The following is a 25,553-nucleotide window of genomic DNA, read 5'->3' as shown; positions in this document are numbered from 1 at the left end:
TATCATGAAATCTATTTAGTAAAGTTTGTTCTCTAATTCAGTAGCTGTAATTCTTTGTTGTTTTTCAGATACATGCCCAAGCAAGGTATAAGGAGTCAGAGTACACACACTAAAATATTAGTCACAAACCTAATAGGACACAAGAATTTCATCAAAATCTTATCTGCCTCTTATCAGTGCTACCCATTGGTTGTATATAGCAAAAGAAAAGTTATGCCAATAAAATACATAACCCAGATTAAAGGGGATAAACTGGGGAGTTGTTTGTCCAGGGCTTAGGTTTTCTTTAAGGCACAGCTTGTACCTGATTTACCTGTCCTAATGCAGGCCACTGTAAAGAATATGTTATTAAACCTTTTAATTCCAAACACACTTCTGCAATTGCAATTTAAATGAAAACACATGAAATAATCCCACTTGATCCCTTCACACTAGTTCTCTTCACACAGGCAGTGCCTGTGCTTTAATTCTAATCAGGGTAAACAAATCCATAGCTGAGACAGGTAAAGAGAAATACATGCCAATTTTATACGAATATGTTGTGCTTTTTTTTTTTTGTTAAATTCTGGGCAAGAGAGTAACTGGAGATGCTGGACTGAATAAAATAAGAAAAAGAGCTGAAGTACAGGGAAGCAGAAGAGATCCATCAAAGACCATGTGAGAAGTATCACTGCTTCAGTACCTCTTATCAGATGGCAGAAGCGGTGGTTTAGTATTTTCACCGATTCTCATTTCAGTTGGTAGTGTCTTGGGATATTAACAGCTTTACTTCCAAAGCTTTTAAAACTAAGGACAATTAAATTACCTTTTAATCAAAAGGTAACATACAGACTGCTAAGGTAGTAACTTAAGCAGAATAAAAGATCATTTCATACTAACACAGGACTGAAGATGTCACCACATAATAAATATTCATGTCGTTCACTTTCTTGCTCCAAGCACCAGTGCATAGAGCAAGACAACAGTTTGGCTCTGAACAGTCTTTTTCTGAAGTGTGATGGTGTAGCTAGATGCTTCCAAGGCTAAAAATGCTGTCAAAACAGCATACAATTTAAGGTTCATAAGTGAAAGTGGAGGTCTCTTCAACAAGAATGTCATTTCTAAGAATAAAGACAGATTTTAATTTTTTTTTTTAATGCTGATCATGATTCAGAGGGAAAAAATTAAAGTCTCCTACAGAACTAGTAGGAGAAAGCAGCAAGGACAACACATGTCAGGTTAAAGCAGATATATTTGCTAGTGGGTCACTTAAATTGTGCCTAAAGGATAATCCCAGCAAGATGGGTATTTCAACTTCATTTAACAACATCCCTGGCTGGGATAAGGAGGTCTAATCACTTTATTAGAACAACAGTGTCATTAGAGGAGTATTTGGGAAGAGGAAGGTCTTTTTTGGTTTTGGGTTGTTGTGGGTTTGTGGTTTTTTTTGGTGTTTGTTTCTTCTATTTTTGTTTGGTTTGGTTTTTTTAACTTTTGATTTTTATGAGGATTTAGCAGAATAACTTCAGCAACCATCTTGGAGCTGTGGATTTCGACAATTAGCCTGACTTTGAAGTATGTCAAAAGGCTGACTGTGCAACAGAGAATCACACTGTAAAAATACAAATAATTAAATATATCCTATATTTGCTTTTTTTAACCTCTTATGTTTTAATAATGGCAGAGTACAGTCCGTTTTCTTTTGCTCTTTAAATGTTTTAGAGCAATACACTCTTTACCTCCAGACACCTTCATTCCTTTTCAAATAGTACCTAGGATTCAGATGACACAATGAGATTCATGCAGCTTGACCTTCCTTGCCTTTCATCAAAGCTCCTGTGACTGTAACCAGCAAAGTTTGGGACATGGATAACAGTCTTCATTTCAGCTTAGTTGCTTGTGGGGATATCTTCTAACAGAGCATTAGTATTCGGTGTTGCAAACAACTATACCAATTAACTCAGATTTTTTTATACTGTCCTGTAGCCTCTTCCTCCATCCAACCACCTACATCTGTGACAGAACACACAGTGTCACTGGTTTCCTCTGTAGTGCTATGTTCTTTTTCTATGCTGTGAGCAAAAACTACTGATAAAATGCAGCACTACTCTTGAACATTACACTGCTAACTGGAGACTCTCCCATTAATTAGAAGCTACTGAGTGATCAGAGCACTCCTGAATCAGGAATTGGAACATCAAAAAAACCTCTTTATTTTAAGCTGCAGGCTACATAGCAATTTTCATACTGAAGGGTGCATATCATCATCTTGGAACACACAGAAAACAGGTGCTCAGAGCCCCACGCAGCTAAGGAACAATGTTTTTAGAATATAAAGCTTAAAGCAAGAAGTGCATAATGTTTATAAACTGGATAAAGATAATAGAGTATTTTCTGGTCTTTGCCTGCAAAGTCTCGTACCACTTGCTTTTTGTGTTTTATTGCCTTTTTTTCCAAAATCAGAACTGCATTAGGAATATACAGAAAAATGTGTGTTGTCCATAGCATGCAGAGAATGGAATTCAGCAACAAAAAGTGAGACACTTGACATACACAGTGCCCACTTTTTGACTACTAGTGTAATATTCCATAGCAGCCTGGGGTATGATTCTTAAGATGAAGATGGCATGTGGCCAAAGCCATTCTACAGACTGCCTGACTGCTCAAAACAACGTATTCAGGGCTGAAAGCATCATCATTGTTCTCAGTGGTCTGTCACTTAAAATAGACTCACATTGTCGATCACCATTAACAGCCAGTAGCTGCTCCTTTGGGTCCCTCTCATCTTTTTATTCATAGACTTGAAAGAGAAATGGCTTTGGACAAACATTTTCATTTTGAAACACTCCCTACTCTGATGTCATCTCCAGCATCAAAATGAACAACCGCAGCATGAATTAAACCATTTAAGATATTACTTTCACAAGTATCACCATCTGGATACTTAAAATTACAAAAATCTCTGTTATTGGGGCAAGTGAAGTACTTCCGTTTCTAGAATTCAGAAATCACCCACTACTCAAATGTATCTACACTTATTGGTGCAGACAAGGTGCAAGTTACTCCAAGACATCAACCAAGGTAAATCAATACAAAAAAGCCTGTTCATCTGGTCTCACTGTAACAGCTATGCTGAGACTGACCACTTACAGGCTTTTAGGTACACTGTAATAGCAATGATACGCACACACATTTGAAAAGGAAAGAAACAAGTCTTCACAGCCCATTGATTTTGTCTTCTCACACTTCCAGGCCTGAATTTGAAGGATAGTTGAGAGGCAAACGGGTGCAGTAAGCCAGCCATTTTAAAACTCTACACAATGTGCGTATGTGTGAAGGGAGAAAAAATTCAAGTCACAAGCAGCTGCCCTTTTTCCATTAACACTTTCCCTCATATTTATAACCTATCTTACACACTTTGAATTCACCCTCCAAACAATAATACTCACTGCAAATACAAGACCCTGTACCTCTACAGTAGGTGTGATGTGTGTCACAAAATATGCAATATCTGGATAGGGACAAATGGTAGTTTATTTGCCCTATTCCTAAACTTTATTGTCAAGAGTAAGTTATCTGACATGCCTTCCAAGGGTCCAATAAGAACAGTGTTTCAGAAATAATCTCAAGCGTAGTTTATGTGAACTGAGTCTGATACTTAAGGAGTCAGAAAGCCATTATGTTGCACTGTACCTATTACATTGCTGCTATATGACTGATGTTAAGAACACAAGCACAACCAACAGGTTGAGGGAGGTGATTCTCCCCCTCTACTCCACTCTTGTGGGACTGCACCTGGAGTACTGCATTCAGCTCTGGTCCCGCTAAGATAAGAAGGGCATGGACCTGTTGGAGCAAGTCCAGAGGACAGCCGCAGGTATGCTCAGAGGGCTGGAGCACCTCTCCTACAGAGGTAGGCTGAGACAGCTGGGCTCGTTCAGCCTGGAGAAGAGAAGGCTCCAGGGAGACCTTAAACCAGTTTTCCAGTACTTAAAGAATGTCTGCAAGAAATCTGGAGATGGACTTTTCACAAGGACATGTGGTGACAGGACAAGGAGGAATGACTTTTTAGACTGAAAGAGGGGAGATTTAGATTAGATGTTAGGAAAAAATTATTTACTAGAAGGCTGGTGAGACACTGACACAGGTTGCCCAGAGAAGCTGCGGCTGCCCCATCCCTGGCAGTGTTCAAGGCCAGGTTGGATGGGGCTTTGAGCAACCTGATCTAGTGGAAGGTATCCTTGCCTGTGGCAGCGAGGTTGGAGCTGTAGGGTCTTTAAGGTCCTTTCCAACCCAAACCACCCTAGATTCCATGATCTTCACTAGAATGTCAAGAGAAAAAAAAAGAACAAACCTAGACTTCTAGAGTATAATTTGCTTTACCTGCTACTATGCTCACATACATTAAAAGAAGTTTATAGAGGTGCACCAGGTTTTGACAAAAAATGCATTAGATTATTATCCAAAGTTGCTGTCTGTCTGCCTTAGCTGCTCATAGCTTTATCCAATCAAGTTTTGAAAAACTCATCACAGATGGAGACTACACAACCTCTCTGGCCAAAATCAGCTTGACTAGCCTAATGATGAGAAAGATTTCCCCTTAAATCTAACATAAATCTCTGTAATTCCAGCTTTCATCCATTACCTCTCAGCTTCCTGCCATGCACTGCTGTAAAAAGCCTGGCTCTCTCTTTTTGATCACCCCCTCAATGGCAAAGGATGGCCACTGGCAGGTGCCACATACAGCCAGGTGTATCACAGTTTTGCTCAATGCAGTGTGCCATGGGACCTATGGTTTATGTTATGAGATGCAGTTCTATATATTCAAATTATGATTTCCAAGGGAAACTGCAGCAGCTTTATCTAGAAGCCAAAAAACAAAATGGGAAGAAAAAAAAAAGATAACAAAACAAGTTAACACACACCCTACTTTCCCAAAAGTATTTTCGGGGTAAAGGGGGGATAAGCAGGGGAGAGGACAGACAACGGGGAACAAATGAGTAATTCAGTGTTAGAACTAGAACACCCACCTCTTGGTTATCCCAAAATCCCAACCATAAGACTGCTCTATAGGAACAGCCACATTCACAAATAGAACAGTAAATCTCTAGTAGCATTTATCCAAATATGGAAAAGGCATATTCCACACAAAAGTTTAGCAACAAAAACAGAGAAGGTCTGATTTAGTAAATCCAGTTTGCCTTACTTGTTATTTAGAAAACACCTTCTACTAAAATCTTACAGTTTGTTGACAGCAATCTGAAATGTGTTAAAGTAGGATACACATACAGAATGTCTTATTTACTAAAGCAGAATTATTTTTGGAAAAGCTGAATGTAGAACAAGCTACATCTTGCTCTAATTTGCAGCTGTGCATCCTGTTTACATGCTGATGTCCGTGTTTACTTTTTTGGTTACAGGAAGCAATCCTGAAAGACTTGAAATAATTTTGCCTCATGCTGCCTATCAAGATATTCCACTCCCATAGGAAACAATGGCTTGGGGTCAAGTTAACTCATGCAGAGAAATGCAAGAAAGCAGAGTTGTTTCACTGCTTGAAGACAATGCCTTTTTAACAGCTTTGCTACAAGGATTTTCTTTGCCAGGATTCTTTGCCCAATCTGTCTCTCTGAAATACGTACATCTTCCTTCTGGCACTTTTGCTCAGAATACCATTCAAATAATTTTTCCTTATGTCCAAACCTTATTCTTTCTCTGCACACACACATTCCCCTCTCCCTTACAAGGCAAGGTATTAACATTTTCACAAGATTTGCCCTCTATCTTCAAGATATAGTCTTATCACAGCTATCTCAACTATGGAGCTGTACACAGCAGCAGTTTCTACATTATATTCTTGAGGGGAGAAGGGTATTATTATTAAACTTATGTCTTGAAACATGGAATGGCTGGCTTTATAGAGGGTTAAGCCAGGATAGCTTTCTATATGAATCGCTGTGCAAGTGCCAGCTGGATTTTGCAGCCTAGTGCTCAGCATAGCACAATGGAACAAGAACGCTGTTAGTATTCTTAGAGTGCTCTGAAGAGGAACAGGAAAAGGCAAGAAAATAATCTTACTCTGTACCAAAAAAAAGTGCTGGAAAGTCAAAAAGGAGAATTCAGGCTCCATCCTCCCCACAACACACAATCAACATCACTCACAGTCATTCTCATGCATCACAGTGACACTAAAGGTAATAAGCTGTACATGAAAGAAAGGAAATACTGAAGAGGTGTTGTTGCAGCACATCCCCATTTCCTCTTGCTCTCCATGCTTTCCAAACCTGCACATTACTTCCAGGAATGCTGCTTGCTGAAGTTCTGCTCAGGAGGGGACCAACCATGCACCCATTCCTGCCTCTTGGCATATATCTATTAATGATTTACAGCAGTACATTCATTCAAATAATTAAAACTGACTTAGTCTCCCAATTTTTAATTTAATGGCTGATTTACCCTACCTTCAAATCACTGCTAAGGACCATGAAATAGTCCTAACCACAGACAGAGCCCTAAAGTGCAAGGAACGCTGGTGTGATGCAGAAGCACTGATGACTCCCTAGTACTTTAAACAGGTTGTACACAATGCTCAGGGCCTCTGGGGTGGTCCTGTGCACACAGACAAATTAATTCAGACACTGCTTATTTTTATCAATTCTTTATCAAAGGCAATGAAAATTGGAAGAGGCTCAGAACAAAAAAGAAAAAAAATAAAGAAACCAAACAAAAAACCCAAACCGAAACATCAAATAAAAAAAAAAAAACAAAAAACAACAAAAACCCAACACAAACAGCTCAAAACCCCAAACAATAAACCCCCCATTCTCCCATTGTGAAAAGCAGCTACATGGGGGAAGCAGGAGGATATCAGTCCTGTCCCTTTCCTACTACTCTTACCTGCTTAGGTCTGCAAATAGGCACATACTTGCCCCCCTTATTCTTAGCATATCCCAAAACATTATACGTTCCATTTCCAAGTGGCACAGTAATGTAGACAAGGGAAATCTTCTGAATTCCAAGGTTATATATAGAAGGGGGAACAAAATACCAGTTTCTTCACCTCGGGGGCAAAATTGGACTTCACATGTGTGAATGATGAACTTCAATGTGTGACTGAATAATGCTTCATCACAAGAGCCAATTTTCTTCCAACTCCCTGCAGCTCTTAAAACATAGATGTTAGGTTTGTACCTGATTTGCTAAATGGCTTTCCTCTCTATTGTGCCTTTAAAAAAATTAAAAGCAGTGATAGATATATGATTTTATGATTTACAATGCTCACCAGAAGGTAGATATTTTAGGAAGGAGGACTGTTCTCGCTTAAGAAATACATACTGATATAAAAATAAAATAAAAACACCCAAACACTCCCCCTCTTCCACAAGGAGAGCAAAGGTATTATTTCCTCAGGGAAAACAAAAGCCAGAAGTAAAAGCTAAGTAGTTATTAATATGGAAATAATCTTAAAAAATCCCTGTGACATATAACAAACAATACCCCCTTGGACAGTTCCATCTCACATAGTTTAAATTTTAGTGCTAACTGTAGTAAAAACACAAGAAGTGGAAAAAAGAGAACAAAAAAAAACCCAACCAACCAACCATGGAGTACAAGCATTTAGTCAATAAAGAAATTAAGCTCATAAGTATCCTAAGGAAGTCAACACTTACACATTTGCCTACCGTGTACGACTTCAGGAGAAAGACATGTGGCTTTTTCTTTTTTAAACAGACCCTTCTCTTTAATACTGAATTCCTTCATTTGACTCATTACATTGCTTTGCTGCATGAAAAGCAAGGTGAGTGATTACAGCTCCTTGGCTGTGCTTCTATTAACTCCCCTGGTTTACCCTCACCTCAAGAAACATTCCTTCAGGATTATCTGTATAATAACCATAAGAATACTTCACACCTTTCCCCCCTAAGGCAGTCAAACACCCAACTCTGCTTTGAGGCAAAGTCTTGTTGCCTGGTTAAAGACATTCAGGTGTCTCCCTCCTTTAAGTCTTTCCTCCAAAGCTGCTTTGCAGCTATAACAGATCATGGCCGCAGTGCAGCAGCCCCTCCTCTGCCGTCCACCCACCTCTTCCCTTCTCACCCCGCATCTTTGGTTTTGCTCTCAGTTCTAAAAGTCTTTTTCCAGCAGAGATTCCCAAGGGGCTGGCATGTCAGGAAATAAGGGAGATAGAACTAGCTGTCAGGCTACAACCACTGATGTTCATGGGCCTAAATTAACCATTCCCCCTTTGGCACATATATGTGATTCATGACCCCTGAACTGATTCTCTAGTGCAAAACAGCTGGCTGCAATTATCTGAGAGTGGCCTCCATCACCTGGATTCAACCTGGTTTTAGACTCCCAAGTGGAAAACATTTGGCCACAAGGGCAGGGGAAGAATTTCATTGCCAGACTGAGGCTTGAGCGCATGCTCCTTGGTATCTTGCTGGGCCCTGAAATCCTCACAGCCTTAAGCCTGAAGAAATAACCCAAGGAACTCTAGCAGAAATCCCAGCAGAAGCACAACAAGGCTGGACCAGGGCTGGCATATAGGCAGCTCTTTTATTAATTCTTGTCACCACTGATACACACTGCTGACCTTCATTCATGAAACATGTCAGATAACCTCTTTTGTAGGTTTTCCATGTGATGGTATAATAGCAGCTGTGCAATTACCCCTGGTAACATCCACTCCTCTCTGAAGCCATATCCAAAGTTCCTGATGCCAGTTTCTCATTGTCTGTGAAACACAGGTTAGAGTTTACATTAGGAAATCTGAGTTTAGGTTCATTTGGACAAGTCAGTGGAGAAAAGAAATTGCCTGGAATTAAAGTTGTGGACCTGGAAGTTAAAAATCAGCCAGGAGGTTTTAACTTCTCGGATAAGAATATCATCAGAAAAAAAATTATTCATGGAATTCAGTGCCATGGAATTGAAGTTGGTTTTAAAGATGCTTGATAGCTAATGCAAAACTGACTACTTGCACAGTAGATTATGGACTAATTTACCTAAAGGTGCTTGATTTATTTACCTTTGCTCTGTTTTTAATAGTGTGTAAACTTGAAAATATCCGATTAGAAAAATGAAGTTGAGGCAAAGATATAAGGTGGCCCAAGCAAAGCTCCCCAACTGCTTTCAGCATGTTACAAAATATGATACCCTTTATAATAACGAAGGAAGAATAAATCAGTCTTTCACAACTGAGAGGAGACGGTATTACTTGTTCTGGTGCTTTCTGCTGTTCAGAGACAAGTGTGCTCCAAAACATTGTCACTTGTTGTTTCTAACATGTCAGCTTGAAAAGAAGATCACAGAAGTGAGATCAGGCCAAGACAAACATTTCACTGCCATGTTTTCCCCCATATTACAATTGCTTTCAGGTGGCTATCAGTGTAAGTTTTACTATCTCATACCAGCTAGATGAAGTTTTTTACTAGGCTCAGTGTCCTCACAAGGTTCAGACTTCGATGACATTGCATTTCATTTCTAGCTACTGCCCAACTGAACTGTCTTTTCATTGAAAAATAGTCATTATTTAAATAGATCTTCAGACATACGCTGTGGTTCACACTCCGGAAGAAGTCTTCAGGAAATCACTACATCCCAAACCGCCTTCATAGACCCAAATCATAAGGTTTTGTTGACTCCTATGCTCAGTGTGGTGGAAAGCAAGACCTAAACCAGCTGTGGTTGTGCAGACCCATAGTGCAGCACCAGGGCTGAAAGCGCACTAGGACCAGCCCTGTGCTTCTGCCTCCAAGCGCCAGCAAGACAGACCTGGGTGTAGCTGGTGATCTTGCCTTGTCCAGCTTCTTTTTAAGTGAATCTCACCCAAAAAGAAATAGTGATTTTCTTTTTCCTTAATTCTGCTTACAAAGAGCTTCTCAATTTTTAATCCGTTAACAAATCTTTCTTGGGATCTATTAACATGTCAGTATGGAATGCCTTTTTCTTCAAAGTTCAATATGACTTAAGTCTGTTTTAATCATATTGCACTACTACACTTCATAGCCCGCAGCTTCAGTGAACCTTTGCCTTTTATTAGTACCCATATACAATCATGATGTCATTCCAAAAATTCAGTGCTGCTTTGGGTTTCATAAATTCTTATCCCTTTTGATTTACTTGGTCTATCTACAGCAGTCCAAAAAAGGAAGATGTGCAAGCCTGGTAAAGGATGAAATGTTACAGTATCAAGTTGTGCCAGCACATAGCTTTGCAAGGAGATGCTGTGCCTGACAAGAGATACATTTGCTTCTTCCCTGCAATGATGCTTGTCAAAGTTAACAGTAATACTGGCTCAGTCAAACTCTTGGTACAATCAAGGTGAGGCCTGTTCTGACAGCCTATGAGAGATGTCAGACTTTTATGCTTCCAACTTTGCTTTAAGTGACTGTTTCTATCTTGGTAGTGCCCATAAGGAAGATCTCTTATGCCACAGTCTTGTCAGAATTGCAGTCTTTCTGGTCTGGACCATCTAGAATCTCTACCGACTGCATTGTGGGGAAGGACAGGAGTACCTCACCATTCTCCATACCTCCAGGTGTGGAGAAAGAAGTCAGGGACTGAAAATCCTTCTTAGAAGTGCAGATTCATGTATATATTTTGTCTGGGTTTTTTTTGGGGGGTTGATATTTTGTGCTTTATAATGACATTTGTGAGTTATATAAGAAAGTTTCAGTGTACTAAATCTGTAGCTTCCATCTGATGAATCTCTTTTATCATTGACTTCATTACTGAAGATGACAAAACTAAGATTATATGTACAAAAGTAGCTGCTGACAAATCTGTTGTCTTTTCCAATCACATTTCTACACAGAAGCATATTTTAATACAATTTAAGGTGCTATAGTCCTAGAAGCATGAACAAGATGGATTCACTAATTAAATGGAAATAAGATCCAGCCTGCTATCTCTAAACTACAAGAGATCCCATCATAACCACATGCTTGTCTTACTGCTGTTAAAGAGATTTATCATTTGGAGGTGCTTGGGGTCTGTCTTAGCATGTTCTGTCAAAAAAATCAGAAAAATATCTCACCTGTCTTCTACTTGTAAGATGCATTTTTTTTTTATTTTTTTTTAGTAGCACCTACGAGGTGTTGTCTGGGTCTGCTTAGACATTTGTTCCTTTTCCCAGTTTCTTTACATGAGTTTTTTTGTTTCCTTTTCCAAGTCAGAGTTACTGCAATGTGCTCTTCTATGTCGTGTAAGTGGTCAAAAGCATTACGAATGTTCAGCTTGTGCAGAATGCAGCTGCCTGCCTGTGAAATGATATTAGACACAGAGAATACAGTATATTGATCCTTTGGCATCTATATCAGCTTCCTCTTTGTTTCTGAGTATAATTTAAGTCCTATTTTTTTACCTGGTTGGATCCTGAAAGGTTACTGCTTTTGTCTATATGAATTGCCATAGCAACTGTGGTGCTGGAGCAAACAGTCATGAGCTTTAACAGCCTGGGGGGCAGCAGAAGAGCACTCTTAATTTAGAGACCTTCATCTCTAAAATCTAGGCTGTTTTACCAGCTTGATTGGGCTGTATTTTCTGTACTTCAGCATGACTCACTTTGTAACCTGTAGGCTACAGAATACCAATTTCTGTGTGGCAAGGAGGAAAGTGATATGAGTCTATGCTTGTTTATTTAGGAAGCCTGATTTTCTTTCTCCTTTGAATAAACACCATATTTAAAAAGTCTAAAATGAGACCCCAGATATATACTGGCTTACATGTATATCTCAATGTAAGGGCTGTATTCTTATACTTTACTGCAAGACTATGGCTTGTGTCTGAGGCGAAGATGGGACATTGAGCACTATGACATAGCATTTGCTTATGCTAAAACTGAATTTGGCCTGTTGCACTGTGCCTTAGGTGTGCTTGTGCCTCAGCCCTAGCAGTGCTAAGGGACTGCTCTTTGCAGTTCTGTAATCTTTCACATCATCTGTGGAGGCAGGGTTTTCCCATTCTCATGTCTTTGTTTATTGTTCCCATGGCCTTGCACCTATAACCCCAATAATGTTATATGGTAGGTTTTCATTGGAAGCCATTACCACTGGTGTGAAAATCAGCCCTTTCCACCAACTTTTTCATACCTCAGTTTGTAGATGTTAGTTTATATTAGGGACAACTAAAATTAGCCCGCAACAAAGCAGTATTTACTTAAAGCAGTATTTGTATCCTAAATGCTATTAGTATTTTACATACTAAAATATTATCCAATAATATATGTGCACAGAGGTTAATGACCGATGTGCAACATTTTATCTAATTACTGTACTCAGCTATAATCATACCACAAAGAGGAACATCCAAGAGGGAGTTTGAGTTGATCTTATTGAAAAAAGTGTATAATAAATAGTGGGAAACATGCCAAAACCCATAATAATGTTTCTCTTTACCCTCACCATTGCTGCACAGGAGAGGTGGGCATCCCACTACTGCTATTCCTAGCTACCCACAGGGTAGTTTTTCCTTTTTCTTCTCTGTGTTCTCAGTGGTAGACCCTGCTGATAACACTCTGTGCGTAAGAGCCTTTCCCAACATCCTGCATGCAACAGACTCAACTGTGTGAATCTATGAATTATGTGCTTGAAACTGGGAAGGTAGGAAAAGTCACAGATGGTAGTATAGCAGATAAACCACGTGGCATTTTGCTCTTTGTCAGCAGGTCAGACTCACCCTTCAGCATGTAGAGCAGAAATCAGTGGCTACTCATATTTTATGCCACAAATACCTAGCCTTAAGTAACACACAATTTAAATATAGATAATGAGAGATATAGAGTTGGTCATTTGAACAGTGCTTGCATATATCTAACAGCCAAAACAGTTTTACCTACCATACTGCATATATTTTTATCAAAATTGGTGCAGCTGGGAATCTTCTTAATGGGAAAAGCTGAGTGTCAGAGCCTTTGTTCTCTATAGAAAAAAAGGCATCCAAGACTGGTGCCTTTAAACACTCAAAGATGTTTGTGGTCACACCTTATGTTGTTCTGTTAACTTTATTGTAAATCTCTTAATATGATTGTTCAGTGATACTGCTGACATAGCTAATGAAATCATGGAAAGCATCAGTGTATTCTGCAGTTTGCAGGACTCTTGTGGGATATTTTTTGTCTTCTGGATAAAGCTTTTCCAATCTGATTGCTCCACGACTGTGTTCCATGTGTTTTATCAGGACTTTGGGATTTATCCCAGACTGACTACACAGCTGACAAACAGCTGCATCCATCCCCAGAAGTTTGAAGCTGAGCTTCCCAAATAGTCTGAGTACCAAAACCAGGCTTTTGTCCACTCACCTTCTGACAGGTATGGCTTTAGGTGACAATTTCTGTAAAACATATTATTGAAAATACTGCTTTACCTGATTCATTTTTACCAGTGAAACAATTTTAAACAGGGAAGGACATCCCCATGTTCTTCAAATGAATGATGGCTACCTGCCTTCTTCCTAGAACAGAAAACATTAAGAAGTTACAAAGGGAGCTGAAATGACCTGCCCCCAAAAGCAACCTTATGTGAATCTGGAATATCCAGAGATGGCACTGAGCTATTCACTCACATGTCCTTCACTACCTGCCTGTAGAGGGATGAGTTAAGCCCCAGAAGTTATCCAACTCTAACCTTTAGCAATCTACCATTCACATCTCCTTATTTAGAAACCCTTTAAGGGTTTTTTTCACAATCCAAATGTTAAAAGAATAGGATGCTGTGATACAGCAAGCAGGGCTATGGCTCCTGTCAGAAAGAGACCTTGGTTTCCTGTGCAAAAAGCATGGAATGGGGAAGAAAAGTGAGTGTACTGGATTTTGCTGGAGTAAAGTTAATTTTCTTCAAAGAAGCTAGTATGGGGCCGTGCTTTGGATTTGTGCTGGAAACTGTGCTGGTAAGTCAGTGATGTTTAATTACTGCTGAGCAATGCTTTTGCAGAGTCAAGGCCTTTTCTGCTCCTCATACCATCCCATCAGTGAGCAGAATGAGGTGCACAAGGAGCTGGGAGAGGGCACAGCCAAAAGAGCTGATCCCAACAGACCCAATGGATATTCCATATCATATGACATCACGCTTAGCAGGTAAAGCTGGGGAAGAAGGAAGATGGGAGGGAGGTTTGGAGTGATCATAGAATGGGTTTTAAAGGACCTCAATATTATCTAGCTCCAACCCCCTTACCATGGGCAGGGATGCCTTACACTAGACCATGCTGCCCAAGGCTCTGTCCAACCTGGCCTTTAACACCACCAGGGGCAGAGCATTTACCACATCTTTGGGCAACCCATGCCAGTGCCTCACCACCCTTACAGTAAAGAACCTCTTCCTTATATCTAACCTGAACTTCCCTTGTTTAAGTTTAAACCCATTACCTCTTGTTCTATCACTACAGTCCCTGATGTAGAGTCCTTCCCTGGTGTCCCTGTAGGCCCCCTTCAGATACTGCTATGTGGTCTCCATGCAGCCTTCTCTTCTCCAGGCTGAACAGCCCCAACTTTCTCAGCATGTCTTCATATGGGAGGTGCTCCAGCCCCTTTACTGTCCTAGTGGCTCTCCTCTGGACTTGCTCCACAGCTCCACATCCTTCTTATGTTGAGGACACCAGAACTGTACACAGGATTCCAAGTGGATTTCATGAGAGCAGAGCAGAGGGGCAGGATCACCTCCTTCAACCTGCTGGTCACGCTCCTTTTGATGCAGCCCAGGACACAGTTGGCTTTCTGGGCTGTGAGCGCACTCAGACAGCTCATGTTCAGTTTCTCATCAACCAACACCCCCAAGTCCTTCTCCACAGGGCTGCTCTGAATCTCTTCTCTGCCCAACCTGTAGCTGTGCCTGGGATTGCTCCGACCCAGGTGTAGGACCTTGCACTTGGCATGGTTAAACTTCATGAGGTTGGCATCAGCCCACCTCACAAGTGTGTCAAGGTCCCTCTGGATGGCATTCCTTCCCTCCAGCGTATCAGAGTAGAGGGGCAGGATCTCCTCCTTTAACCTGCTGGTCACACTGAGTGATGGTGTTTGTTTTCCCACGTAACCATTAAGCATGATGAATACCTGCTTTCCCAGATACAGCTGAACACCTGCCTTACCATGGGAAGTGGTAAATTAATTCCTTGCCTTGCTTTGCTTGTGAGCAGCTTTTGCTTTACCTGTTAAACTGTCTTTATCTCAACCCATGAGTTTTACCTATTTTTTTTAACCCAACTGTGTCCCCCATCCCACTGGGTGGGCAGAGTGAACAAGCAGCTGCGTGGTGCTTAGTTGCCAGCTGGTGTTAAACCACGATACAGAAAAAGTCCAAGACAATTCTAGTTTTACAGTCTCCTTTTTCAGCTTGCAAACTGGAGATAAGAGCAGACAGGCTTTATGATGGTGTGGAGAAATCAATACATTTTTATTGATTCTTGTAGCTGCAGAACTCTCACCCAGCACAAGTACAGGGGTCAGAGTATGAGAACATGACTGTCCTGCTACACTACAAGTGTGCTCGTCAGAAATTGTGCTATTTGACTCACCAAGGATGAAGTCTGCACTATTATATGACTTCAACAACAGCAGCTGACCCAGGATCCCCTCTCAGCAGAGGAAGTTAGGTGCTGCAAATTACCCACTGCACAGGTCAGAAACTACAAAAATCTAGTGGCAGCTGCAGCTGAAGGCACAGCTTCACATAAGGAAAATTCTTTTAAAAAGACTATTTTCAAACATTTATACAGACCCTATTTGAAATAATCCATGTTATTCCAAAAGAAAGAGGTCCACAAAGTTGCATGTAAAGAATGACACAGAAGTAGAAAACATCAAAACAGCTTGGAAAACTAGCTCAGAAGTGGATTGGTCAAGAAAGAATGAAATTAAGAACCTGCAACAAGCACCTTATTTTGAAACAAAAGGAGCTGGGAAAAAACCCACAGTCAAAATGAAATGAAAATTAGATTAATAGCTTGAGTATAAAAAGTAAGTGAAGCAGAACAGTAAGGTTTACATTTATTTTACATTTTTATAAATCCTCTAAAAAGATCAGTGAGAGTTTTTTGAAGTTGTTTTGATTTTGCTGAAACATTAATTTCTTAAATTGGCATTTTCACCTTCTGGTGGGAAATTTCTGACCTGCTTGAACCTACCAAGAAACTGTTTGTTAGTGAAGTGTGAGCTTCTGTCACCATTTTCAGTTGCTACAAAGGTGTCTAAATGGTGTAAAACTTACTGGAAAGTCATTTTAATATTATGGCCCACCTTTGCAAGTGACATTTTATAATTGATTTGATTGTGCAGCAATGGACCTGACCTTTGTGTCGTCTTTCATTCCCCATTTCTTCAGCAGAGTCCATTATCACTTGCTCCAGATTCCCTCAACTCTTCTCTTTGAGTTTGTGCTGCTTTCCACTTCATTCCTGGACTGCACCACCTAACATCCTACACCTGCCTTTCATGTCATCAAACAGGGACAATAACTATAAAGTTATTTTCCTTTACAAGTCAAACCTGGAAGGTCTCTCTTTATTCATTCTATTTCCATCACCAGTGTAAGTGTCCTTGTTTTTCCCACTAGTGAAGAAAGGGCAAATGTCATTTTCACTGAAGCAAACACTTTACTTTGAAGCAGTATTGATTTTTCCTTTCCCCTTCTGAAGCTTTGCCAGGCTCCATAAAAGCATGTCTCTTGTTCAGAAACCTCTTTGGGTTGAGAGACCACAGGGGCTGCAGAACCAGCAGGGTGCAGTGGGAAGTTAGGGCATCTGCTGGACAATGATGACAGCAGATAGAAAGAGGTCACTTTATTTTTACCTGTACTGTGAGAACAATTGTGGATCAGAACAAAGCCAAATGGGAAACGCAGCTTTAATGCCAACTTATGATTGCTCTTTGTCTAAACCTGAATATGAACATTTTTCTAGGGTTCAGATGTTAGCAGTAGGACACTAAGAGCACCAGAAGCGACAGCTTGGCTAGAAGCTTAACCACAAATATGACGACATCATGACTTTCTGGCACAATGCTATAAAGATATGAGACTTATACTACACTATATTGGAGCATCATCATCATATGGACCTGCAGCGAACTTCTGAATGCAGGTCCAGTGCTACAAAATAACTCATGTTTAAGAGAGCTGAACGAACTTGTTTAGAACCAGCTTATGCAATGCAGCAGTAGCAGAGCACGTTTATTAAGTTCAAGCATATTGCAAAAGAAGTGTCTTGCTTTCACCAAAATGTCTCTGTTTTGCATGGATTTCTTGAAATCTATGAGCATGTGCACATATTTAGCATCCCTGTGCTGGAGAGTCTCTTATTTTTAATGTGAGGATGGATGCTGGCTTTACGTCTTACTTATAGGTGGTGTCTCCCACTGCCTCCAACACTCCTCCATGGCATTTTGTTCATGCTGATTCAGAGGAATGTCGCATCAGTTATTGAAACATCAATGTCACTTTTTGCCATGCTTTTGTATTTCTCAGAGCTGTCAAGCTGGCAGACCTGGTCTTCCAAAGCTCATTAGATAAACAGCTGCTGCTGATACTGCATGTAAAAGTACAGAAGCTACCTTTTGCAGAGCAGGTCAAGTAATAATTGCACTAGGTTTTCCTACAGTTATCATTTTTTTCTGGTAAAATTAGTATCTACTACCAGGAATTAAGTACCAACAGTGAGAACTATTCCTAATGCTAGTGAGTGTGGTCTCTAAAGAAATAAATTAACCTGGTGCCCCGCTCTTATTGCCTTTTTCTATTCAGTTCCATCTCACAGTCAGAAAGTTCTTTGAAACCTAAAACTCCATAAAATGGCTTCCAAATTCTCAGCTATTTTGAGAACTGTGCACATGTGACAACTGGAAATGAGACTTTTTGAGCACCTGTGAAAAAACCTGTTATCAACAGCAATGAGAGGGTTCTGTTGATTAAAGGATGTTTTCTGCTACTCATTTATAAGGGAAGTGATTCATTAAGTGTGGTCTGAAAACCATCTTCATACTGAATAAAAGGAAAACGTTTTGTGGTCACTGGGGCTTACAGGAATAGCTTGAACACGCCCCCTCCTCCCCCACCCCCCTTTGATGCTGACCTGCATTTTGTACATTAGCACTGCTCCAGCTGGCAATGGCATTTGTCAATGGACTTCAGCCTCCCCTGCACAGCCATCACTAGCTGCTGCTTTTCCTTCCCCCTACAACTAGCTATATCCACCAGTACAATTTTGCACTCTTTCTGCATGGATAGGAAGTATCTTAAAACTGCAACGCCCTGCATAGGGGTAGAAAAGCATAATTGATACTGTTTGTTCCATCAGGACCCAAACACAGCAAATAATAAATACACAAAGGTTATTTCAGTACCTTGGGTTGGCTTTGACTTTGCAGTTTCCTGCAATACATTTCAGGGCACATCACATTGTTGACTTCTGCACCAGTGTTACCTGTTCAGTGTACATTTGTTTTCATTACTTGTGCCCCTTCCTGCTGTTTTTTCTGACAAGCCTGGGATCTGCAAACTGCTTTCCCAGACCTTTAAGTAACAACCCATCATCAGCTGTACTGTGTATGGAAAGCTGCAGCTTGAATTTGTTTTCACAAAAGGCACATCACAAGACCTGCCTAATCAGCAGTTACCTAGTTTGCTCACACCAGACAGAGTCAATTTACAGACCATGCCTGCTGTTGACCCTGCTGTCTGCTCTGGATTATTCCAGTCTGCCTCTACTTTCTAAAATTAAATGTTAGCGTTTTTAATTGCTGGGTTTAACCCTTGCCTAATTGGGCACAATCTCATGCTGTTACAGGTCTCTCCAAGGCAAGCAAGAGGGAGTGCCTGTGAAGAAGCTGGAGTAGGGTTGCTGGTAGTAACAAAATGAGTTTGTGCCATTCTGGTTCTGTCCATCTTCCATAGATGATTGAATGGTGCTGAAAAAGGTCAGGTACTGATGTCTTCTCTCTTCCTCTGCCCAGTTCACACACTCCATCATATCGCAGAGACTCTACCTCTTGGAAAGTGATGCTTCATAGGACTGCCAGTTTAATTCAAAGCAACTTGAAGGTTGATACCTGTTCATGTTGCAGCTGACTGACTTTGTAAATGTTGGAGGACATATCTTGTGGGTAGGCATCTCAGGTTTACATGTGGTAAGTGCTCAGTGCTGGTATTACAGAACATGATGTTTTATTTCTGTTCTTTCTTTTTGTTGTTGAAGACATCTGCAATAAAACTGATTCATTCAGAATAATAGCTGCAGTGTAATTTTGCAATAATTTTGAAAAATATAGGCTATCTTTCTATACATTACTTAAAGGTATCACTAAATTTGACTAGAGGAAATACAATTTTTTTTAACCAAAAAATGAAAGACTGTTGAAATTATTATAGCATTTCTTTGACTTTTAATGAGACCATTTTTGTATGAAACTATCTCTAGATGATCCAATCTTAAAAATTTTCCCACTGTCATGTTTTAAACCCAGCCAGTAACAAAGTAACACACAGCTGCTCACTCATCCTCCAGGTGGGATGGGGAGGAGAATAAAAAGAGTGCAAGCCTTGTGGGTTAAGAACAGTTTAATAATTGAAATTAAGTAAAATATAATGGTAAAAGAAATAATACCAACAATACCAACAATAACAATACTGATAATAATAACAGGGGATGATGAAAAAAGGTAAATGAAAAACTCAGAACACAAAAGTGATGTACAGTACAATTGCTCACCACTCACAGACCAAATACCCAGCCTGATCCAAGCAGTGATCGGCCCCTTCCAGGTAACTTTCCGTAGTTTAGATACTGAGCAGTCCTTGATCAGTTTAAGCGCTACTTCGCAACAACTAGAACATTGGTGTGTTATCATTATTCACAGACTAAAGCCAAAACACAGCACTGTGCCATCTACTAGGAAGAAAAATAACTCTACGTGAGTTGAAACCAGGACACACACAATAGAAATACAGCCTATCCCACATAGTTTGCTATATAGGCTGCCAAAGACTTGCAGTCTTAAAATTCCAAGTTCATTTCCTTGTATTATGATCAGATTTTTCTATCCATAACCAAGCTCTGGCCACAGCAACACAGAGCTGAGAAGAACGTTCAAGAAACAAACTCAGCACCTGTGTAGTTATAGATGGATCACCAACCACAGAAATGATGAAGCTGAAGAAGCAGCTACAGATGTGCTTTAGTTTGGAAACAAGCACCTGAATACTCCAGCCACTGTCATCTACTGTGGGTCTGCTATAACACCTATGAGTTACAGTCAACAGCAAGCCAACGGTTCAGATTAAAATTTTAAGCTCAGAAAATGTTTGGTTGTTTTTCCTTAAGATTTTACCAAGATTCAACTTGCTGGTTCTATTTCTTTATCACACCAGACCACATACCAAGGTCTATTACCATCATGATAGTGATGAAAACCTGAAATGAGCTCTTTGGTTGCTCCCTGCTGCTGCTTTTCAGGCTGATGCCTGCAAAACACCATGTGGAAGTGTCCCTGATGGACTCAGCTGTGCTATGACCACTTACCCTTATTAGCCTTCAGCAAGAGTTGATTCCCAGTGCCAGTGTTGCCTTTCCATAATTTTTCTTGACTTTTCAGTGAGACTTCGGCACTGCCAAGACAGCCAATGGAGCTATGGAGGCCACAATGTACCATAATCATTGTACAGTCCTATTGTACTCCAGTGTGACTTGCAATGATCAGGTTAAAGCGTATATGTATAACAGCCTCAGAACATCCTAGGGTTGTATGTGACTAACATCAACGAGGCAAAGACATTTTTAAATTCAGAAGCTGAACAAGAACATTCAAGTTTTCTTGTTTCATTAGCATATACCTATAAGAGTGAAGAGAGGGAGTAGATACTAATGCAAATCTAAGTACAGAGACTGTCCAAATGCCAGCAGGGAAACTCCTGTTGTCAATGACGAAAGACAAGCTGTTTCCTACAAGTGCTCTTTATTAACTCTGTGAAACCTAAACATAAACAGGTTATGCAGGTAAGCTTATGCAGGTAAGCATGCTGCACAAGCTCCTTGCCCCTCCTCCTCAGAAAATGCCATCTATAATGCAAGACTGAAGCTAGTGACACATAGGTGACAGTCACAGTATCAAAAAAGCTTATTTTTTGCTGATCAGATGTGAACCATATGTAATCATACCAACCCTTAATCCAAAAAATTCTACTATAAACCAAAGTCTCCTATGTCTGGTATCTATGTTAACTAGATGACAACTTCTTGGCAAATAAATAAATGAAAGAGTTCCTAGAAGATATTACAGTCAATGAGTCTTGTGAAAGCTCATAGCTGTTCTCTGAAATTAAGAGCTTTCTGTCTTTGACCTCTGGTCCAAGAAACCAGCTTTACAGAAAAGCCTTATACATCAGCTGGGTGGACATGCAGTTGATGGTGATTGCACCACAGGTAGTTACTGTTAGCTGGTACTTTTCATATTGATCTCTCCTCTAAATGGATAATGTTTAGTAGTTTCACAGGCAATGAAGCCATCAATATCTCTGTTTTTACACTTCCTTGACCTCAGCATGTGGCAAATACTGCTATGAGTTTTATCTTTTTTGTTCTGTTTGTTTTAAGTTTTTCAGTTAATCTGATGGCAACACATAGCACGAGGTTCAGAGAGCTGAAGAAACACAGCCAAGGCATATACAACAATTCGCTAAGAGATAAGCAATCACATTTTGCATAGTTCTCTTAATACTACTGATGATTTACAGGACAGCAATTGGTTGTCTCTCCAGGAAAGCATGTTTAAAATGATGTAAATTAAATGTTGCACTAAAGCATGTTTCTAGAAATACTGTGGTCTTAAGAGCTTGTCTGCCAGAGACCACACAGAAGTCTAAAAATATTCATTAAGCCCTTCAAACACTTGACATTGATGTGTCTATTGTACATCTTCAAGCTCCACACAGGTTAAAATAGTGCAGTTCACTGTGACATTGTAACCAAAGGCTGCTAACTGACCAAAAGAATTTCTTATGCTTTTTATAACTAACTACCCTTTTGCTCTTTGGCAGTTTTTGAAAAATACAATTCTCATCCTTTTCACATGTGAACTCTTGCTGTTCCTACAATCTCTTATAGTCCTTAGACAAAGGTTTGAAGCCTACAAACACACCCAAAACTAGAAGGACTGTAGTCTGACAATGTAAAAAAATTACTCCATCACACCAGAATAGGCAGCTAGTCTTTTTTTTTGTTGTTGAATACAGCTGCTGTGACTTAAGTGCATCTATACCCATGCTAACTTGAGAAGAATCAGCCTACTTGACCAAAGAAGCTCAAACTGGCAAAAGACAGCAGTCTTGCCATGTGCTACAAGAAGCCTCTGTTTCCACTGGTGAGCCAGACTGCTTAGTAGTGGTTTAATCCCCAGATTTCAGTCTTCTGGGCTGATCTTTTTCCTTCAGCAATTCTTCCCTCCTTTCTCTCCCCTATAGAATTTCTCCATTCTGCATTTCCATTTTGCCAACTCACTACTAACAAAGCTTATCCCTCACAAAGTAATAACACATGGAATAAAATAACATTGTGGAACTAGCAATTATTGTAAACCGTATAGCTGTGCCTTATCTATAAAGAACCTTGGAGCTATTTAGAGAGATGGGAGAAATAAGAAGAAAACCTTCAGCCCATCTAGCCATCCCAAAGCAGAATCCATTGTGAAATGCATTCTGTACTACAGAAAATATATGGAACCTACTCCAGCTTTATCTATGCTTACCACTGGAAAGTTGCTACACTATAAAGTTTTTAAAGTGAGGATTTTTCATTACCTCATACTGCCTCAGAGTATTTGCTATTTAATTCTTATCACTGCTGGTCGTATTCCCTTAGTCAAAGGCACTATGGTAATAAAATAAACAATAGGTGTGAAAAGCAATCATTCTGCTCTGTGCAGCTAAAAAAAATTATCAATAGTATACAGATATAAAAATAAATGCTTTACCTCATGAAAAGGTTTCAGGCTTTCAAAGTCAGTTAAGTTTGTCTGAAGGACAGAAGGGACAGCGTTTTCTTGTCACCTACTTCCGATTCCCTCTCAGTTAACAGGGAAAACCACATACCAGGAAACTTTGATTTGTCCAGTAGTAAGATTCCCCTTCTTACTAACTTCAGATGCGATCTAGTGAGCTTCCTTATGCTCGGCAAATAATATTGGTAGCTAAATTTAGAGAAGAAGAATTTCACCCTGATAAACTTCTACATCCAGCCAGAGATCTACATCAAAACCACCTCCCACAATCACATCCAAACTGTCAAGCTCTCTTTTTGCTGTTTAAGAAGGGAGGCAAATGGCTGTTGCAAGTAGAAGATTCTAGTACTGTTTCAACAGTAGAAGATTGGGTTTGATGCTTCACATCTGTAATTTGTTCCCTTCTGCTTTGGAAGGCATTCATCCTTCTCAGGTGTAGCCAATAGAAATTCTGCTGTTTACTGCAGTAGGATCAGCAGGAACTCAGCTCTGTGGAACAGCTGTAACATAGATAAAGGCACCATGACAAAGCCTACTTCAAAACAAAGGCCTTAGTGTCTGTGCAGCCAGGAGAAATACGTCAACACTTTCCTGAAGTGTGGCCATCAACTAGAAACTATTCATAGCCTTTTGAAGCTTTTTAATCTATCAAGAAGCAGAGTTTACAAGTCACTGCTTATTTCTGGAAGCACATTCTTGCTTTAGCTTGAGGTCAACTTTTGTCTGGTTTGTATCTCCAGCATCTTTCAAAGGGAAAAATTACAGTCTAGCATGTGTATAAGGATAATTCAGCAATGGCTGTGAGCTTCCTGGTACATGCCATGTCAGGTTTTTGTACCTGTCCACAAGCAACTGGGCTTGGCCATGCTAGATGCTAGAGATACTAGAGTAGATGAATATCCATTCCTCTGTGGCAGGAAGTTCATAAGTTAATAAAAGAGTTCAGTCTTCAGAGCTCTTCTGAACCCAAACACTACTTTCTGATGAAAGATTGATAAGAATAAGTGAGGAAAACAGAGATTTAAATTATTTCAAATATTTACGTTTGTGTGAGACAGGAGTAATGATGTGAGAGGGTATGAAGAAGATAAAATTGTGCTTATCACAGAAAGCATTAAAAAACTTCAAAGGGAGTAAGAAAAAAAACAATCATAAATCATAAATGAAAGGATTGGGATAACATACTTTTGGAGTAAATGATGAATGAATTATAACAAATTGCACCTCACAGTAGCCCATACTGAAGTAATTAAATAAAAACAGGGTTTTTTTTTGTTTTAAAATAAAACCCCTGAATTGAACTGTAGAATGAAACCAGGAGAAGCATAGGACAAAGAGGAACTCACATGCATGTATCACAACATATATCACAACATAGTCCAAATTCTAGTTACCAAGTAGCCCTCTTATATTGAAGGTAAACTGTATTGTTGAAAAAGGATTATATGGGAGGTTTTTTTAAACAAAGTTAATAGAATCTCAAAAATACAAACATTGTCAATATTTTATGAAATTTAACAATATATATTCTTTCTTCTGTCAAACATTGAAGAATTTGCAAGTGTTTTCACACTGCCTTGATGTGTATCAGAGCTACAGGTGGGTGTGTTTTTCTGGTGAAATCTCCTTTTGTTAAAACTTAACCCTGCCCTTTCCTCCTGCATAAGGAAAAAGGAGAATTCCAAACACAGCTTCTGTCTGCAGCAATCAAGGTTGTATCCTTTCCTGGGTTCTGGATAGCCTTCAGAGAATCAAGATACCAAAATATGCCTACAGGAAAAAAAAAACCCCAAACCAAAAATCAAGCCAACCAACCAAAAACTGCCAACAAATCAAGCCCCCAAACCCGGCTTTCTATTTTAATTCTATTACATTTTCTGGTCTGGACACTGAAGTCATAATTCCTGAGAAGAAATCAATGGTTTTTGTTTTCAACTTCTGTAAAGATTGTAGTATGCTTACTGCAGTTACTGACTGGTGAGAGAAAAATATATTTATAGCATACTGATGAGTGCTAAAGAAAAAAAATCATAAGAATTAACCTGGGAATCTCTGCTAGCTGGCCAATAGTAATTGAGTTTGGAAGTTACTTACCTTTTTTAATGAAGGTCCATGTTTCCACTTTCATGAAGTTGTTCTAGACTTACCTGTATGCAAATGAGAGCAAAATTTATTCATCTGTGTGGACAAATTTCACATAGGAGTAACCTTGTGAAAAGTAGAGAAACAACACTGTACAATCATGTCTTTATAATCAATCAGTAAAACATTTCATGACTTATTCTGAAAATGTCTGTCATGACAAATGAACAATATATTATTTTTAGATCCTTTCATATAGACTTAGTTGGTTTAAATTGCTGCCAAAGTTGTTTCTACAAGTGGATAGATTAAATAGGTACATTGTATATCTCACTCTCCCAAATTGCCTCTTGCCAGAAGGTTCTATGTCCCCTTTTCTCCCCCCCCCATTTTATGTTGTACTGGGTGTGGGCCATGACTGCTTTGCAATAACAAGTTTTCTTTTTCTGTTCTTCACACCCATCCATGAGGTACAATCACACTCCAGCCCAGAGCCACGTGGCCACACTGATCCAGT

This window comes from Melopsittacus undulatus, chromosome 6 (genome assembly GCF_012275295.1).
Source record: "Melopsittacus undulatus isolate bMelUnd1 chromosome 6, bMelUnd1.mat.Z, whole genome shotgun sequence".
In the NCBI taxonomy this organism is placed as follows: domain Eukaryota; kingdom Metazoa; phylum Chordata; class Aves; order Psittaciformes; family Psittaculidae; genus Melopsittacus; species Melopsittacus undulatus.
Note: the sequence above shows the minus strand (reverse complement) of the source record.